This window comes from Dermacentor variabilis, chromosome 2, assembly GCF_050947875.1.
Source record: "Dermacentor variabilis isolate Ectoservices chromosome 2, ASM5094787v1, whole genome shotgun sequence".
Classification (NCBI taxonomy): domain Eukaryota; kingdom Metazoa; phylum Arthropoda; class Arachnida; order Ixodida; family Ixodidae; genus Dermacentor; species Dermacentor variabilis.
Window position 1 is genome coordinate 106361897 of NC_134569.1, and position 15163 is coordinate 106377059.

General features: G+C 46.3%; 3 non-coding genes across 3 annotated transcripts; all 3 read left to right on the plus strand.

The window, feature by feature from the left end:
- Nucleotides 1–1848: 1848 nt before the first annotated feature.
- Nucleotides 1849–1920, plus strand: TRNAP-UGG (transfer RNA proline (anticodon UGG)). The gene has a single exon. It is a non-coding gene; the product is annotated as a tRNA-Pro (tRNA).
- Nucleotides 1921–6543: 4623 nt separating this feature from the next.
- On the plus strand, nt 6544–6615 carry TRNAP-UGG (transfer RNA proline (anticodon UGG)). Its single transcript has one exon. It is a non-coding gene; the product is annotated as a tRNA-Pro (tRNA).
- A 4610-nt stretch (nt 6616–11225) lies between these two features.
- TRNAP-UGG (transfer RNA proline (anticodon UGG)) lies at nt 11226–11297 on the plus strand. Its single transcript has one exon. It is a non-coding gene; the product is annotated as a tRNA-Pro (tRNA).
- The last annotated feature ends 3866 nt before the right edge of the window (nt 11298–15163 follow it).

Genomic DNA, 15163 nt, shown 5'->3' on the forward strand with positions numbered 1-15163 from the left:
GATGGGAGAATAATCGAAGTTTCGAACATGAATACTCAGTGTGAAATATTCGTATTCGAAAATGAACTGCTCGGTATATTCAAAACTACAACCAAGCAACAGCAGACCGTTTAAGTCTAGTTACTGTTATCCATCTGCTAAACAGTGTATCGCAAATTATATTAGGTTTCGCGACAACAGTTTTTGAAGCAATGCAGTTCTAAAACGGGTAATACGACGGGTAATACGGTAATACGGTAATACGGGTAATATGCGCGTCCGAAAACAACGCTAGTATCACGTGAAAATCTGTGATTTTTGCTTGAACTTTGCTATTTAATGTTTTTGGCTGTCTAGCTGTGTAGCAGTTTTATTTTTTTACGCTACAACAAGTCACGTTTTCCTCGCAATAGACCCTTTTACGCGTGTCTGCGAAATCTACGTATCTAAGGCAGACAAGTACTTTGGTTATTTTTATCTTTCCGCAACTTTTTACGACAACCATTTATTTAGGGTTCTTGGTATAGCCATGCAACAGGCATTTTATCACATAGAGTTTATTTGCAACCCGACTCTAATGTCGTTGAGCAGCTATTCACGCATTTTTCTAATGAAAGTTGGTCATATGTTCAAAACTGACCATTTGTTCCTGATAGTTAGCCGTCTTTTTGGCACTGCACATATATAGTCAATGCAGGAGCTGCAGTTAAATGTGCTAAAATAAAGAGCCCTGGTGCGAATATTTGCGTTTGGGCTAGACTATTCGGTAGTTACTATTCGCATTCAATTCGTAACGAAAAAAAAGAGGATATCAGCCCACCAACAACACACACACACACACACACACACACACACACACACACACACACACACACACACACACACACGCACACACGGCGTAGATACCGAAACCCGCGCCATCCTTCAAGTTGTTCCAAGTGGACATGCCTTGCAAACTCTCCGGCTACAATTCGTAAATTGCAGTATGTGCCGTGGAGTAATTAATAATTAAGAAGTCAATTAGCGAATTTGTGTTAATTAGTTGATTATGCATTTCCATTTCTCGTGCGACTGATGTCCGCCGCTTCGAATAATCCATCTGAAGGACTACAATGAAGCTATTTTGCGGAACTTATTTTTAAACGTTTTGTATGGTAAAGAAGAAAAAAAAGCAAGAAAGGACACCCCGTGTTTCAGCAAATGATCATGTCCGCGAGGGCACATATTATTTATTTATTTTATTTTTAGCCCTGCAAGAAAAGGGGTCCGGGGGGGGGGGGGGGGGGGGGCATCCTAGCGAGTGCTCATCAGAGAGGGCTCATATCCGCATGTGGTGTGGCCTTCCGTCTCCCGTAGCGACTTCAAATGGATAGCGCTAACGCGAGTCATTTGCTAGCAGTTTCTGCTGTCATCACACTAAGTGCTCGAGCACGACTGAATGAACGAAATCCAATGCTAGCAACAACCAAATACATGGCACTGAGAAACGCCACCGACAAAACTTAAGCAAATAACCCGTGGTATACTCCGTACGAAGAATTGCGCCCTTACTTTGGGGGGCAATTACCTAGAATCGCGTGTGACATGCGTCTTTTAAATAGGTGGCGTTCGTTGTAGCAAAAAGCCACGAGCTCCGAATGTTCGAATTACAATACTGGCTATCAGCCAGAATTTAACGGCACATTACGCTATACCCTCCGTGCATTTCGGCGAGCGAAGCCAAGACGTTTAATGAATACGCAGACGTGTCTCCCCGCATTGCTCTTGGCTATAGCGCAAAGGTACAAAGACTCTCGAAACCTGATTTCGACGCCTTCTAACGGCAACCGGCCTTTCCTTAAAAAGCGCTTCCGAAGCGAATCTCGCATCGGCCCGTTGGTCTAGGGGTATGATTCTCGCTTTGGGTGCGAGAGGTCCCGGGTTCAAATCCCGGACGGGCCCTTCCTTTTGACGCGTTGTTTGTTGTTTACTTGCGGTGCATGAAATTAATTTCACCATGGTGGTGAGGGATTGATAACATTATCGAACGAAAGGCTGATACGTGGCGGGGAAGATAAAGCTAGGGGTGGGAGAATAGTCGAAGTTTTGAACATGAATACTTATAGTGTGAAATATTCGAAAATAAACTGCTTGGTATATTCGAAACTATAACCAAATATTTCGTAACAACTGATCGTTTAAGTCTGGTTACTGTTATCGATCTGCCAAAGAAGGTGTCGCTAATTACACTAGGTTTCGCAGTAATAGTTTTCGAAGCAGTGCAGTAATAAAACGGGTACCACAAGCTTTGTTTTCGGACGCGGCGGAAGCCTACATGAAAATCTGTGAATTTTGCTTGCACTCTCTTATTTGGTGTTTTTGGCTGTCTATCTGTGTAGCAGTTTTATCTCTTACTCTGCAAGCAGTCACGTTTTTCCTCGCAATGGACCCTTTTGTGTGTGTCGACGCAATGTACTTATTTAAGGCAGACAAGTCCTTCGGTTATTTTTATCCTTCTGCAACTTGTGATCCTTTCTTTCTTCTTCGAAAACGATTCATTTAGCGTTTTTGGTAAGCTAGCCATACAACAGCTATTTTATCATGTAGAGTTTGTTTGCAACCCGACTCTAATGTCGTTGAAAAGCTATTCACGCATTTTTCCTAATGAGAGTTGGTGATGTTGTGTGTAAAACTGACCATTTGTCCCCGATAGGTAGCCGTCTTATTCGCACTATATAGTCAATGCAGGAGCGGTACTTAACTATGCTGAAATAGAGAGTCCTGCTGTGAATATTTGCGTCTGGGCTAGACTATTCGATAATTACTAATTGGATAAGAAAGAAAAAATGGATATCAGCCAACCACACAGACACACACACAAACACAAACACACACAAACACAAACAAACACACACACACACACACACACACACACACACAAACACACACACACACACACACACACACACACACACACACACACACACACACACACACACACACACACACACACACACCCGCGCGCGCGCACACACACATGGACACACCAGGGTTCCAGTGAACTTGGACCAATATTTAAGAAAAAGAAACCAAGAGCTCTAGAGAAATCGTACCGACTGCATAGCAGCGGCAGTCGTGTATACTTACAGTTAGTGTTTTTCCTTCACGAAATATTAATCAATCAATCATTTAATTTTAATTAGTGTGATTTTAATTAATCCTTGAACCGCAAACATGGCAATTACAACTTTGTCGGGCACCTTAAATGCCCTCCGAATCAAGCATTTAATTCGTGCTGAAGTGCGCTCGGTTGCTTTTTCCAAGAAAAAAAACAAAAGCCTGCGAAACACGCGAAATATGAAATGGATGCGCTCACGTGCGCGGCTACTAAAGTGCCTCCAAGCAACCTTTGAAACATGTACGGCTGCATTCGTTCATCGCCGCGTCGTACAAGGCTTCGTCATGTAGTGTGGCTGGAGAGGTTTCGCGACCACACTAGCGTGGTGAGATAAGCGTCAGCACCTGCGGACGCAAGAATGTTGTGCGCGATCACGATCACGAAGCTTTAACCTTCGCGTATCATGAAACAAAGTTACAAAAGACATTCAACCGATGTTAAAAAAAAAAAGGGCATAAGGGAGCATGAAAAAAATAAAAAGGCAGCTCTCGGAAAAACAGAGAAGAGCTACTGAGGAGTTTATTTCAATAAGAAATAAACCAAAAGCACGTAAGGCGTCTCAGCCGCCCACAAAAAAAAAAAGACAACATCCAAAGTTGCAACTAGTTTAGCCATTTACCCTTTCTGTCTCTCGAACTCCGGAAAATAGGCAAACAAAGCAGTTTTTTTACCTATATATATATATATATATATATATATATATATATATATATATATATATATATATATATATATATATATATATATATATATATATATATATATATATATATATATATATATATCTTTGTCGCAAGCTTTTTTTTAATGTAAATATAGGGTGACAAAATAAAGCTGTGTTAAACAGTCACGCTTTACACCAATTTTGAGCGGTTATCTTCCACTTCTACTTATAGCACGTACTCAAACAGGTCATCGTCTGAAGCAATACAGTACTTGCTTCTTTCCAACACTTGTGTTGCAGCTTTGACCAACGACGTTGGAATCTTGCGGCAGAATCTTATTTTTGCCTTTAGAGAGTCCGGTGTGGTAGTTTCGCTGCTATACACGCGATCTTTCATGTAGCTCTAAAGAAAGTCATGCGGTGACATGTCCGGCGACCTTGTAGGCAAGTGTGCAGGTCCGTGCCGGCCAATTCACTGTCCAGGAAAAAGCTTGTTGAGCCACGCTTGAGACTGACTACTACTATGCGCAGGATCACCATAGTGTTGAAACCAGATGTTCCGAAGGTGCGCAAGTGTAACGTTGCAACAGTCAAACAGTCGCGTCGTTCACGGGGCCCTCGAGGATGTCGTTGACGTAGCGTTGCGTCGTTGGTGCGCAGTCAAAACAGATGGGTCCGATGATGTTGCCATCAAAAATACTGCTCCATACATTAAACGACCTCTGGTATTGGTGTCGTGTTTCTGCCAGCCAGTAGTGCGCGTCGTGAAGATACGCTACACGTATCTGTTGCACTGGCCGTATCTGTTGCACACGTATCTGTTGCACGTTGCACTGGCCGCCGTCTAATATAGATAGACGGCGGCCAGTGCAACATCGACGTCCCCGTACTTGAGTTGCACAACGCATGCATCAGCAACGCCGTCAACCAGTGCGCACCTCGCTTCTCAATCCTGGTATAAGGACAACATTGCCGGCCCAGTGGATAGATGGGCGGCCATGTCTCTCTTGTAAATGGCCTCTCCAGCGCCATCTGACAGACTGACGCTTCCAGTAGCACACTCGTTGGAAACCGGCAATCAGTGCAATTGCGGGTCGGCAATCCCCGTTTCCAACCCGGCGATGGTGTGTGTGCTTTCGGCATTACGAAATCCGCTTCAATGTCCACCGCGTGGGCGTGTAAACTTTGAAAATTGAAGGAGACGATTGAGATGTCTCCGTTTCCTGCGGCTTGTTGCAGTCTATCGATCGTGCGATCAAGAGCCAAGCGCTTAATTTCCGCTAATTTAGCAGAACCATCTCATCACGCAGAAATCGATTCGCGGTAGCATTGCGATGCTTAAATGTGAAGTCACCGCTTCTATTCGTTGAGTACAAGCCTTACTAGCCGCAGAAGGGGCCTCTTATCGTAGTCGTACACAACCTATGCATATGTGCCACCGTGTGATTTGTTCATTGGTTTGCATCGGTCGTGATTGCATTGGATTGTATACGAGAGGAAAATGGACCCTCTTGTAAGTAACGTTATCGCGATTGCGCTCACTGGGGTTGTATTTCAGGCTGCTGTGAGCTCTTAACCACGCCCCGATGGGGCGTGCAAGGCAACAGCAGAAACAGCAGCAGCAGGAAGACCAGCAGCAGCAGTGGCATAGTAAAAAAAAAGAGGCAAAGAAAGCTTGACTTTAAAAATTACGGGAAGTCCTACGCAATCGTTCTATGCAACGTTGAGCTAAGCTTTCATTTAAATTTCATGCAAGAAGATGCATGCTGCGGGCAAATTATTCGTACCGAACGCACACGTTAGATTTGACGTGAAGCGAAACGTTCGTGAAACGGTTATTAAATGTTGTATAACTTCATTGGCGCATACATTTTGTTTTAATCAAATACAACGTGCACTCTCATGTAATGTTTATGTTTATGTACCGCACAGGTTCAAACTTTAATGTGTAATTTCTATGCTTCTGCACTACACTGTTCGCAAACTACGTATACATACGCCGAAATGCGGATGCTCAATGTGGAATGTCGACGCAGAAATGTCACGAGGACAAAGGCAACGTTTGATGTTTGTCGAGTGAAGAATAACGAGGGAATGTGTAAGAAGAGATTAACTGGCGAATCGTATGTAAATACGCTAAAGGCTCACATGAGCCTTATGTGACGGTGGCACATATACCCTCTGGCCCAAGAATCTGGGAGGCCAAATATATTAAATATACGAAAATGAAAGAAGTCCTTGAAAACCCGGCGCTATTCCATTGAGATATATGCGCGGTTTAGCGATACCGATAAGTCGATGTTATACTTACAGGGTTTTTGCAGTAATTGATTGTTTAAAAATCGGGAAAGATATGTCCGCTCGTTGGCACTATACTTTGTTGCTCAAAATTCTGTACCTATTTAAAACTGAGCACCCAATGGGGCACGCACAATTTAAAATAAAAAATAAAAATAGGGAGCCCGAATGCCGAAAATCAAGTAAGTCGTTCAATATTGTGCGCTATTCCAATAAGGGGTCTGTGTGTGTGTGTGTATATATATATATATATATATATATATATATATATATATATATATATATATAAGCACGGCAAGCGAAGAAGAAGGCGCTGCGGGCCGGGTCCCGCGCGCGGACGTTGCACGCCTCGGCAAGAAGATTAAATCCGCGAGAACCGGGTTGTACGACTTCCCGGACGCAGCCGTGACTTTCCTACAGCGCTGCGATAGGGGACCTTCGCGTCGGCCCGTTGGTCTAGGGGTATGATTCTCGCTTTGGGTGCGAGAGGTCCCGGGTTCAAATCCCGGACGGGCCCTTAGTTTTTTTTTTTTCGTAGCCTTACGCCCACGAGTTGCAATTGTAGTATCTGAAGTAGGTATCATTCAGAAAGTGTCGCCGATGAAAAAAACTGCGCTGCGAAATTATTTGTTTTCAGGGGCTTTATATGCAAAAATCGCGCAGTGTGTGACGCTTATATGTGACCGCACGTACTATACTTGCGGAATACACCGCCGCGTTGCCTGGATAAGCGTGAAACGGAGCAAACGACGTCTAGGGCTGTCTATAGAATTATCTACACTGTAAACGGAAATAACTCCGAGGTGGGAGTGTACTGCTTGTCCTATAGCGACCCCCCGGTTCGGAGTTTTTTTTGCTCCGTATGATCGGAGTAGAATTTTTACTCCGTACGAGCGGAATTTTCGCGTGGAATTATGGGAGTTTTTTTTCTGTCTTTTCTTTATTTTTTGCTTTGCTATTGACGGAGTTCTTTCGAGGTGCAATGGGAGTATAAAAAGAGCCATCGCGTGAGTTTGCGCGAACATGTTTACATGCAGAGGCTGCTGGTCAAATTTCGAAATATGCACACGAGACCGCGTCGAATTCGACGGAACAAGTCAATGAAAGCACATATATCATGACATACATAAACATTTCAGAAACACCCAATGCAGAAATTTGAAAGACATCACACGTACACGCGATACTCAAGAAGCAACGGTGCCAGTATATATAGCCACGATATTGTGTGCCTCGAAACCGCCTAGGGAGCAGCTGTGCTGTTTTCAGAATTACGACTCACATGCTCGTTCATACGAGACCTCTCTCTCTCTGAAATTAACAGAATACCTTAAGCAACACAAAACTGTTAATTCAAAATAGTGAGAGAGAAAAAGTTAATGGCGTAATTTTTCAAAATTATCATGCCATTCTGTAAGTGCTGAAGCGACTTCGCACACTGCCGGCTTCGCGGCCAAAAAGTAGTGCGTTAGTTACAGTAAGCAAGAAAAATGTAAGCGCATGTGTTGCATAGCAAAATTAAATTTTTGCGATATAGTGGTAGCGTAGCAAGAAATTATTACGTTTGAGTATGACCCGCAGCAGCCGACATAATTAACACCGAGAAATGCGCAGTCATACATTTTATACACCGCACTACTTGCTCTGCGTCCGAGCAATCTGTCTCGGTTGCGAAAAGGAGCTACATCGCTGATCTGTCGAGTGAATCCCTAAACTCGGAGCCAGCAGGCATGCGTCTAAATCAATGTCTCGGATAGAGCGTAATGTTAATGCAATATAGGAAGCAACGACGTGACCAAAACATATATGCGCGATAACAATTCGATTCACATCGCTCAATAAGAAGCTTTATTTTCAGTACGCATACTTATGTCCTACCGTTTTTCTTCGGGCGAGGATATCCGTTCACAGATACATAAAAACAGTTGCTTGCACTCCGGTCTTTCTCACTGGCAACACAGCACCGCAACGAACTTGGGTTACGCCATTCATGCGCGACTAGCACGGATGTCGTCGCTCGAACAGTGGCTACTGTTGCCATTGCTACGCGGTCCTTTCAAACACTACACTGGACGTTGTCAGCATGTACTAAAAGGTCATAGAAGTCGCATTTCACGTACTGAAGAACACAAGACAGGGTGACGCAGCACGAAAACACAGCCAGAACGTGAGCCGACATCACGAGCCAGTGAGCAGCTTCGAGGTATACCTAAGCCTTTTTCCGCACTTGAAAACGTGGTTCTTGCAATCATCGTTGTCAGCAAAGCGATCACAGCTAATGTACTTGATGCTGAGATACAGTGAGCTTCAGGCATGCCAATAACACTTTCTGGAAGGAAATACGGGAAACAAATTGACGAAACGCTGTCGCGGAACGACACTTCACAGACGTAAACAAACCGTCAGCCATGAGCACTGCCCGCTCCGCCGAACGCGCCCGGTCGCTGGCGAGGCGCACAGCCTCATGGGAAGCGCCACGTGACCAACCTGTATCGGTGGATGGGAGTTTTTTTAAAACTCCCTGTCGGAGTTTCACGGGAGAACAAGATTTTTAAGCGGAGTAAAATCGCGTCATGTCGCCTTAATACTCCCGCAGCTAGCCAGCGGAGTGAAACGAGGGGATGGGGCTGTTTTGCTCCCATACATCGGAGTAAATATTTGAGAGGGGAGGTTTTAGGGCACATCACCTCTTAAAAACTCCCAGGTGGGTTTATTTTCGTTTACAGTGTAGGATGTAAAGACAGCTGACCGCAAGACAGGCGCAATGGAAGATCGCCGGGAGAGGCTTCCGTCCCGCGAGTGGACGCGATGATCACATCTGTAGCACGAATCTGTGCACGGGTCTCCGTATATCGGCCAAACTTCCGAGTGCGCTGCCTTCAAGCGCGCGGTTTAGTCGTTATCCCCACGCGAGTGTCGCACGACGTTGCTCCGCATGCCTGCGTGGTGAACGAAAAACGAAGACGGCTGGGCGGGCCGAAGAGCACGGCGAACTTCACCTCAGAGCGTCGTATAAAAGGAATTCGCGAAGCGGAACGTCCACAACGAAGCTGCCCAGCGTCGATGGAGATAAACGCTGGGCGTTCTATTCCGGGCATTGTCCAATTCCGCCATCTCGTCATCTCTGATTCGGCTGGCTCGGAGGGCTCCCCGACGGCCTCAAAAAAAAAAAAAAAAAAAAAAAAAAAAAAAAAGGGAACACCGCAATTACAGTATTCGACAACATGGCGGATTTCGAAAAATGGCCCGAATGGCGCGCCCAGCCGAACTCAGTATACAAGGACACTATAAAGTCCTATATACGCGAAGCTGCGTAGTCTGACGTCTCTCAAAGAATCATACTCTGCATACGTGAGTGTGGCGAGCGAGTGCAACTGTATATCGAGAACGGCAACGACGTGAACTCATCACTGCAGCTTTCGAAACGGCTACATACTCCAGGGTAGCGTATCGTACTGCTGCGAGAAGTAGCGGCGCCTGCCTATCGAAGCTCGACCGACGTTACTTATTGGGTAGCGTGGCGTTGTCGGCGGGCTGCAGGCATCCGGTAGACCATGGCGACCAAGCAAGGGCGAGACGATTTCTAGTGCGAAACATGCACGGTTTATTCAAAGGTAGATGAAAGAAAATGAGAGGAGCATGAAGTGCCTAAAAGTACATCTCGGAGCGCCTTAAATACGCTCTCTACAATCGTGGACGGGATCTTACTTCCGTCGACGTCACGTGACCGGCACAGAAAGAGCTGCTGCAGAGAGGAGCTTGTTGCAGAGAGGAGGTCGTCACGCCTCCTGGAATTGTAGACACCTGTCCGTCTTTTCTGCGCGTTGCGGGTTCGTGGACGTTCTCCTCTTCCAATTCGAGGAAAGGGCCTCTCTAAACTCGCATACCCACACACACATACACACACAAAAGAGGCCTGTACGCTGCGGGGCTTCCGGCAGACAGGCAGACACTCGAAACGGTCATGGCGAATTTAGGAAGTCAAGCTTCATTTCGACAAGGCCTGGTGGAAGAAGGTTGGGTGAGAGAAAGTTCGTTGTGCACGAGGTGCGGGACGCCACCCCTACAAATACCAAGTACGCCGGCACGCGTACCGCGGCGCGTATACTCGCAGCACGTTTGAATAGATTCACCTAGTAACGAACGGCGTCGCCAGCGCCTTCTTCCGCTCGTCTTTTTAATCTCCCAGGCGTTCCTTATCAGACAGTCCGATTTTTGCACCCTTTGCCTAATCAGGCGGTCAACCAGTTCGTGCTTCTCCTCGCCGAGTGCTCCTACCAAGTTTGGTCGGCACGCCGCGATGCAGTTTTCGGGGGGAGGGCGCCGGGCCTTCACGAAGTGCTTGCGAAAGCACGGAAGGAGATCTGGTTCCATCTCACCCGGGAGCGGCACCGCTTGGGCGAGAAGAAGTTTCTCGAAGTGTGGGCCCGTCCTGCGGTGATTTTTGATGAGTCAGGCGGAAAGCTATCCATTAAGTTATGATGCATGCTCCTAAGGTCGCTCGACTCGGCCGTGTGTGCCAGTCGATCTACGGGGTTTTGTTTGGTTCAGTGGAACCCAGAGCTTGAACCGGTGGTGGCGCACCCTCGGTTGGTCGCGCTGCTCCGCGGACGGCTTTGGTGCTCTCCATGGTTGTATGCCTTGGCCTCTTTTGCGCCGAGGCAGTCCGAGGGTCAGTCAGGCTTGAGTCCTGTAAGACCGACATGGCTGTTTGTGTGTTGCGTGCGGTAACTCTGTGTTGCTGCACCACAACAGCCCCCTTGTCCGGGAAGGACCGTTGGCCCGAACCAAGTCCCCCCACCCAGTCAGCCCGGGTTGTGGGGGAGAACCGGGGTCAATGTATCGGATGATGATGGGTTGATGAGTATATGTACGCTCATGGACGCGTTGCCTTCAAAGGTGCCAAGTCCTCTTCCCATCTGACAATGGTTCGAAGAACCTTGCAATCCATTTTTTTTATTCTTCTTCTGCCGTTTTAGCACGGCAAGCGAAGAAGGCGCTGGGGAGTCCCGCGCGCAGACGTTGAACGCCTCGGCAAGAATATTAAATCCGCCAGAACCGGGTTTTAAAACTTCTCGAACAGAGCCGTGGCTTTCCTACACCGGTGCTATAAGGCAGTCTCGCGTCGGCCCGTTGGTCTAGGGGTATGATTCTCGCTTTGGGTGCGAGAGGTCCCGGGTTCAAATCCCGGACGGGCCCTTAGTTTTACTTTTTCCGAGCCCCTCTCCCTTCACCCCCGAGTATGAATGAAATGATTTTCCACGAGAGCGATGGCTAAAGTAACTCTTTCGAATGAAGGAAATGGTCGAGAGGAAGTTCGTCGATGCAGCCTGTTTTCGAGTCCTATCTGCAGTCGTTCTGGTTCAAATGTGAACTGCAGCTGAGTGTGTGGGTTTGCGCAGCCGAGCGAAAAGCACAAAAAACCGTAGGGATGTGTAAGTACGACCTACTAGGTTGTGCCACAAGGGACGGCCTTGACACATCAGAGTTGGTCATACATATTCGAGCTTTTTTTTCTTTCTTTTCTTTTTCTGGGTTGTGCAATCACCATGCGCTCTGCTGTTCGCATTTGAAAATGAATATATATATATATATATATATATATATATATATATATATATATATATATACATATATGCATACTTTCCTCTTGCATATACAAACTATGGGGACGTCATTTACACAATGTCAATTACAGCTGCAAGTCCATAACTGTGTAGATCCTTCTAGAAATAGTCCATAAAGGGTGTAGTCACAGTTAATATAGTGTATATGAGACTTTTAAGCAATGTAGACTGCATTTGAAGATTGTCTCTACACTGAATTACAGTCTTTCTGTATGGATGCCTGTATAATTTCTGCAAGCGGTATGCATATGAATAGGGCGAAAAGAAAACGATAACACAGACATATCGCTTGCAAAAATCATTCTGACATTTTACAAAAATTCTGCTGAGTTTCTATAGCCTTCAATACGCTGTTCAGAAAGTTATCGTATTTCAGACCGAACGGTTGTGATGGGGAAGGTAGCGGTAGGTTAGACTTGCTTTGACCGCACAGAAAACTTCAACATTTACATCTGTGCCTGGGTAGCTCATTCATTACCCTGTCGGAGAAAAAGACAAATACTAAGCGTCTTTTGCAGAAGCTACTGTTGGCAACCTGCCGAGTTCATATTTGTTTCTAGCATAGACACCTGTGGCTCACGCGCAGCACGGCTTGTCTGGACGGCACTTTTCAAGCGCCTTCTCTGGATTCTCATCTCATTACACGCTCTACGCGGGGACCTTGTGCCCTCGCTGACCGGACCTTAGGACACTAACAGTTCCCGTTCCCACCTATTATTTTTACAACTGGTTCTTCTTTCAAAATCTGCGCTTTGGGTTACTTTTACAGACCCCTTATTTATTTAGTGTCGATTGGCTATACACCTGTTATTGCATACCTGTAGGAACGGGTTTCCCCACATTTATTTATTTTATTTAATGACACCTGGAGACCATAGGCGAAACAGGGGCGTTGAGGGAAGCATTGACGTCACCGCGTAATTGTTAATTGAACCATAGTGCTGGAACGTCGAAGGAGAGCAAAATAAGAAAGAAATAGCAACTCTGACAGTGTCGGTCTCTGGAAAGGGAAGAAAGGCATACGGGCATCTATAGCGAGCACGACGCTTTTAGAATACATTTGCATTGAAGGTGGCCCCCTTGCTGGTGCATATAAGTTGTAGGCACAAAGGGCACAACCGGATGTGTGGCGCACAGCAGACCGTATCCAGAGTTCGTTAACTTTTTGCGCACAGAAGAACGAAAACCACAGCGATGAGTCGATGTTCCGTCGACAGGAAGTCGTAGTTCGTACGGTTAACGACAGCGGTTTGCTTGCTGCTGCCTTCGTCATGCTGCACAAATTTCGTAAGTGAGCCGAAGAGTCGTGCGAATGCAGAACGCAAAGCAGAAGAAGAAAGGAAGCGCGAAACGAATAAATAAAAAAAAAAGAAACGCAACAGTCTAGGAATCGGCCGATGTCCGGAAACGCGCCGCACAAGAACAAAGGAACGGAAAGCGAGACGAATGACTACGTTTCTACGTATTCCCAAGGTCATATACGATCGACAACAAAATAATTGCGAGAAAATGCGAAAGCAAGATGGGAGAGTTTTGGTAAGGCAAGTTGACGTTGGTCGGGAGCGTACAGTCTGCCACGCGATCATGTAGGAATGCAGCGGCCTGGTGTACGATCACCGCACCGTTATAGGCGAAAAAGAAAATTAATTGCTAGAGGAGAAAATGGAACGCGAACTTGCCTCTTTTCGAATTTCGCGTCCAAACCCCAGAACTTGCAGGGGTCAGCACGACGTCACGGATTTCACAGTGTTTTCAGGCGTTCAGGCCGTTTCTGTGCTGAAGAAGTTTTCAAAGTTAGCCAGTTTGTGTCCTTGCTTACTTTAAGACAAACCTTCTTTACTTTGTTTGTCTATGAACAATAAACTAATTAATGGGTAGACGCTGTAAATATTCGTGACGCATAAACGGGAAACTGACGCGCGGAAACTTCTAGATGGCTTCGGCCGCCTGTTTGTCTTTGGCCGTCTTCGATTTGACATTTAGGACTGCTCAGCAGTGCTGGAGACGCTGCGTACGCCAACGCTCATTGGCTGGAAGCAGAAGCTGGGGAAATCTAGAGACCATCTGGGGCGAGAAATCGAAAACATCATTTAGTTTTTGCGTTTGTTCCCGCTTACCAAGCATTACCAAGTTTGTCTCCTTGCTTCCATTAAGATAAACCTTTTTTATCTTTAAACAATGAACTATTTATTGGGCAGACACCCATATAACGAGGAACTGGCGCGCGGGACCTTCTAGATGACTTCGGTCACCTGTTTGTCTTTCGCCGACTCCTATTTGACGTCCAGGACAGCTCAGCAGTGCCCGAGACGCTACTGACTGATTTGATTTCTTTTCAGTACTCTGAAAAGTAAACTTTACAAATTCGACTTCACCTAATATTTCCATTTAATGTACCTTTTACTTAGCACTACTCTTGCCGCCACGGCTTTATCGGTCATTCCAATCAAGAACGAGTATGCATTTGTGAATGCAACGCATTCAGGGATAGTGCAATGCCTGCGGTGGCAAGCACTTTCTGTGCTACTGCCCGTCCTTTGATAATGGAAGTCTTGCCCTCCATGCAGCTCCAAATCAGCCACACGGAAGACCGTTATCGTTGCGCAAGATCTTAAGACCACGATCTCGCATATCGTAGCTGTAGAAAAACACAAATGTACTGCTGTGATTGCTGAAGCCAACCAGACTGAATGAATGAATTAATTCTGGGGTCTTACGTGACAAAACCACGATTTGAGCATGAGGCGCTTCGTAGTGGGGGACTCCAGATTAATTTTGACTACCAGAGAATGTTTAACGTGCCCCCAATGCACGGAACACGGGCGTTTTTGCATCTCGCTGCCATCGAAATGCGGCCGCCGCGGCCGGGATTTGATCCCGCGACCTCGTGCTCAGCAGCGCAACACCAGAGCCGCTGAGACACCGCGGCGGGTGCCAACCACACTGAGCGGCCTTCTGTGAAATACAACGGAGAAGTTTCACTACGTCGGCGACAACACTGGACATCCCTTCTCCTAATCTCACACTCCCCGTGCCACATTGCAGGGTAGCCAATCGGACTCCCTCCTGTTTGACCTTCTCCGTCCACAAAAAGGTAAATCAATCTTTTTTCTCTCTCTTTGTTACCGTCACGATCTAAGCGTCTCTCTGCTTTCTTTTCTTTTCCTTTTTTTTTTCTCTTTCCGAAGACAGGGATAGTGGCGAAAACATATTGTTCGTAGGCTGGCTCGAGAATGGTTTTGCTTAATCATTGCAACCTGTACCTGCTATATGTAAAGCCTCTAGAATGACGTAACCCGGTGCCAAGGCGAGCGTACACGAAGCGCGACAAACGAGGAAAATACTTCGTACGCTTCCGGCTTTCACTGCTTAGCCACGTCACACCTCGCGCGGCATAGTGTAAACGTTAACGCGACAGTCGAGGAGGGAAAGACCGGC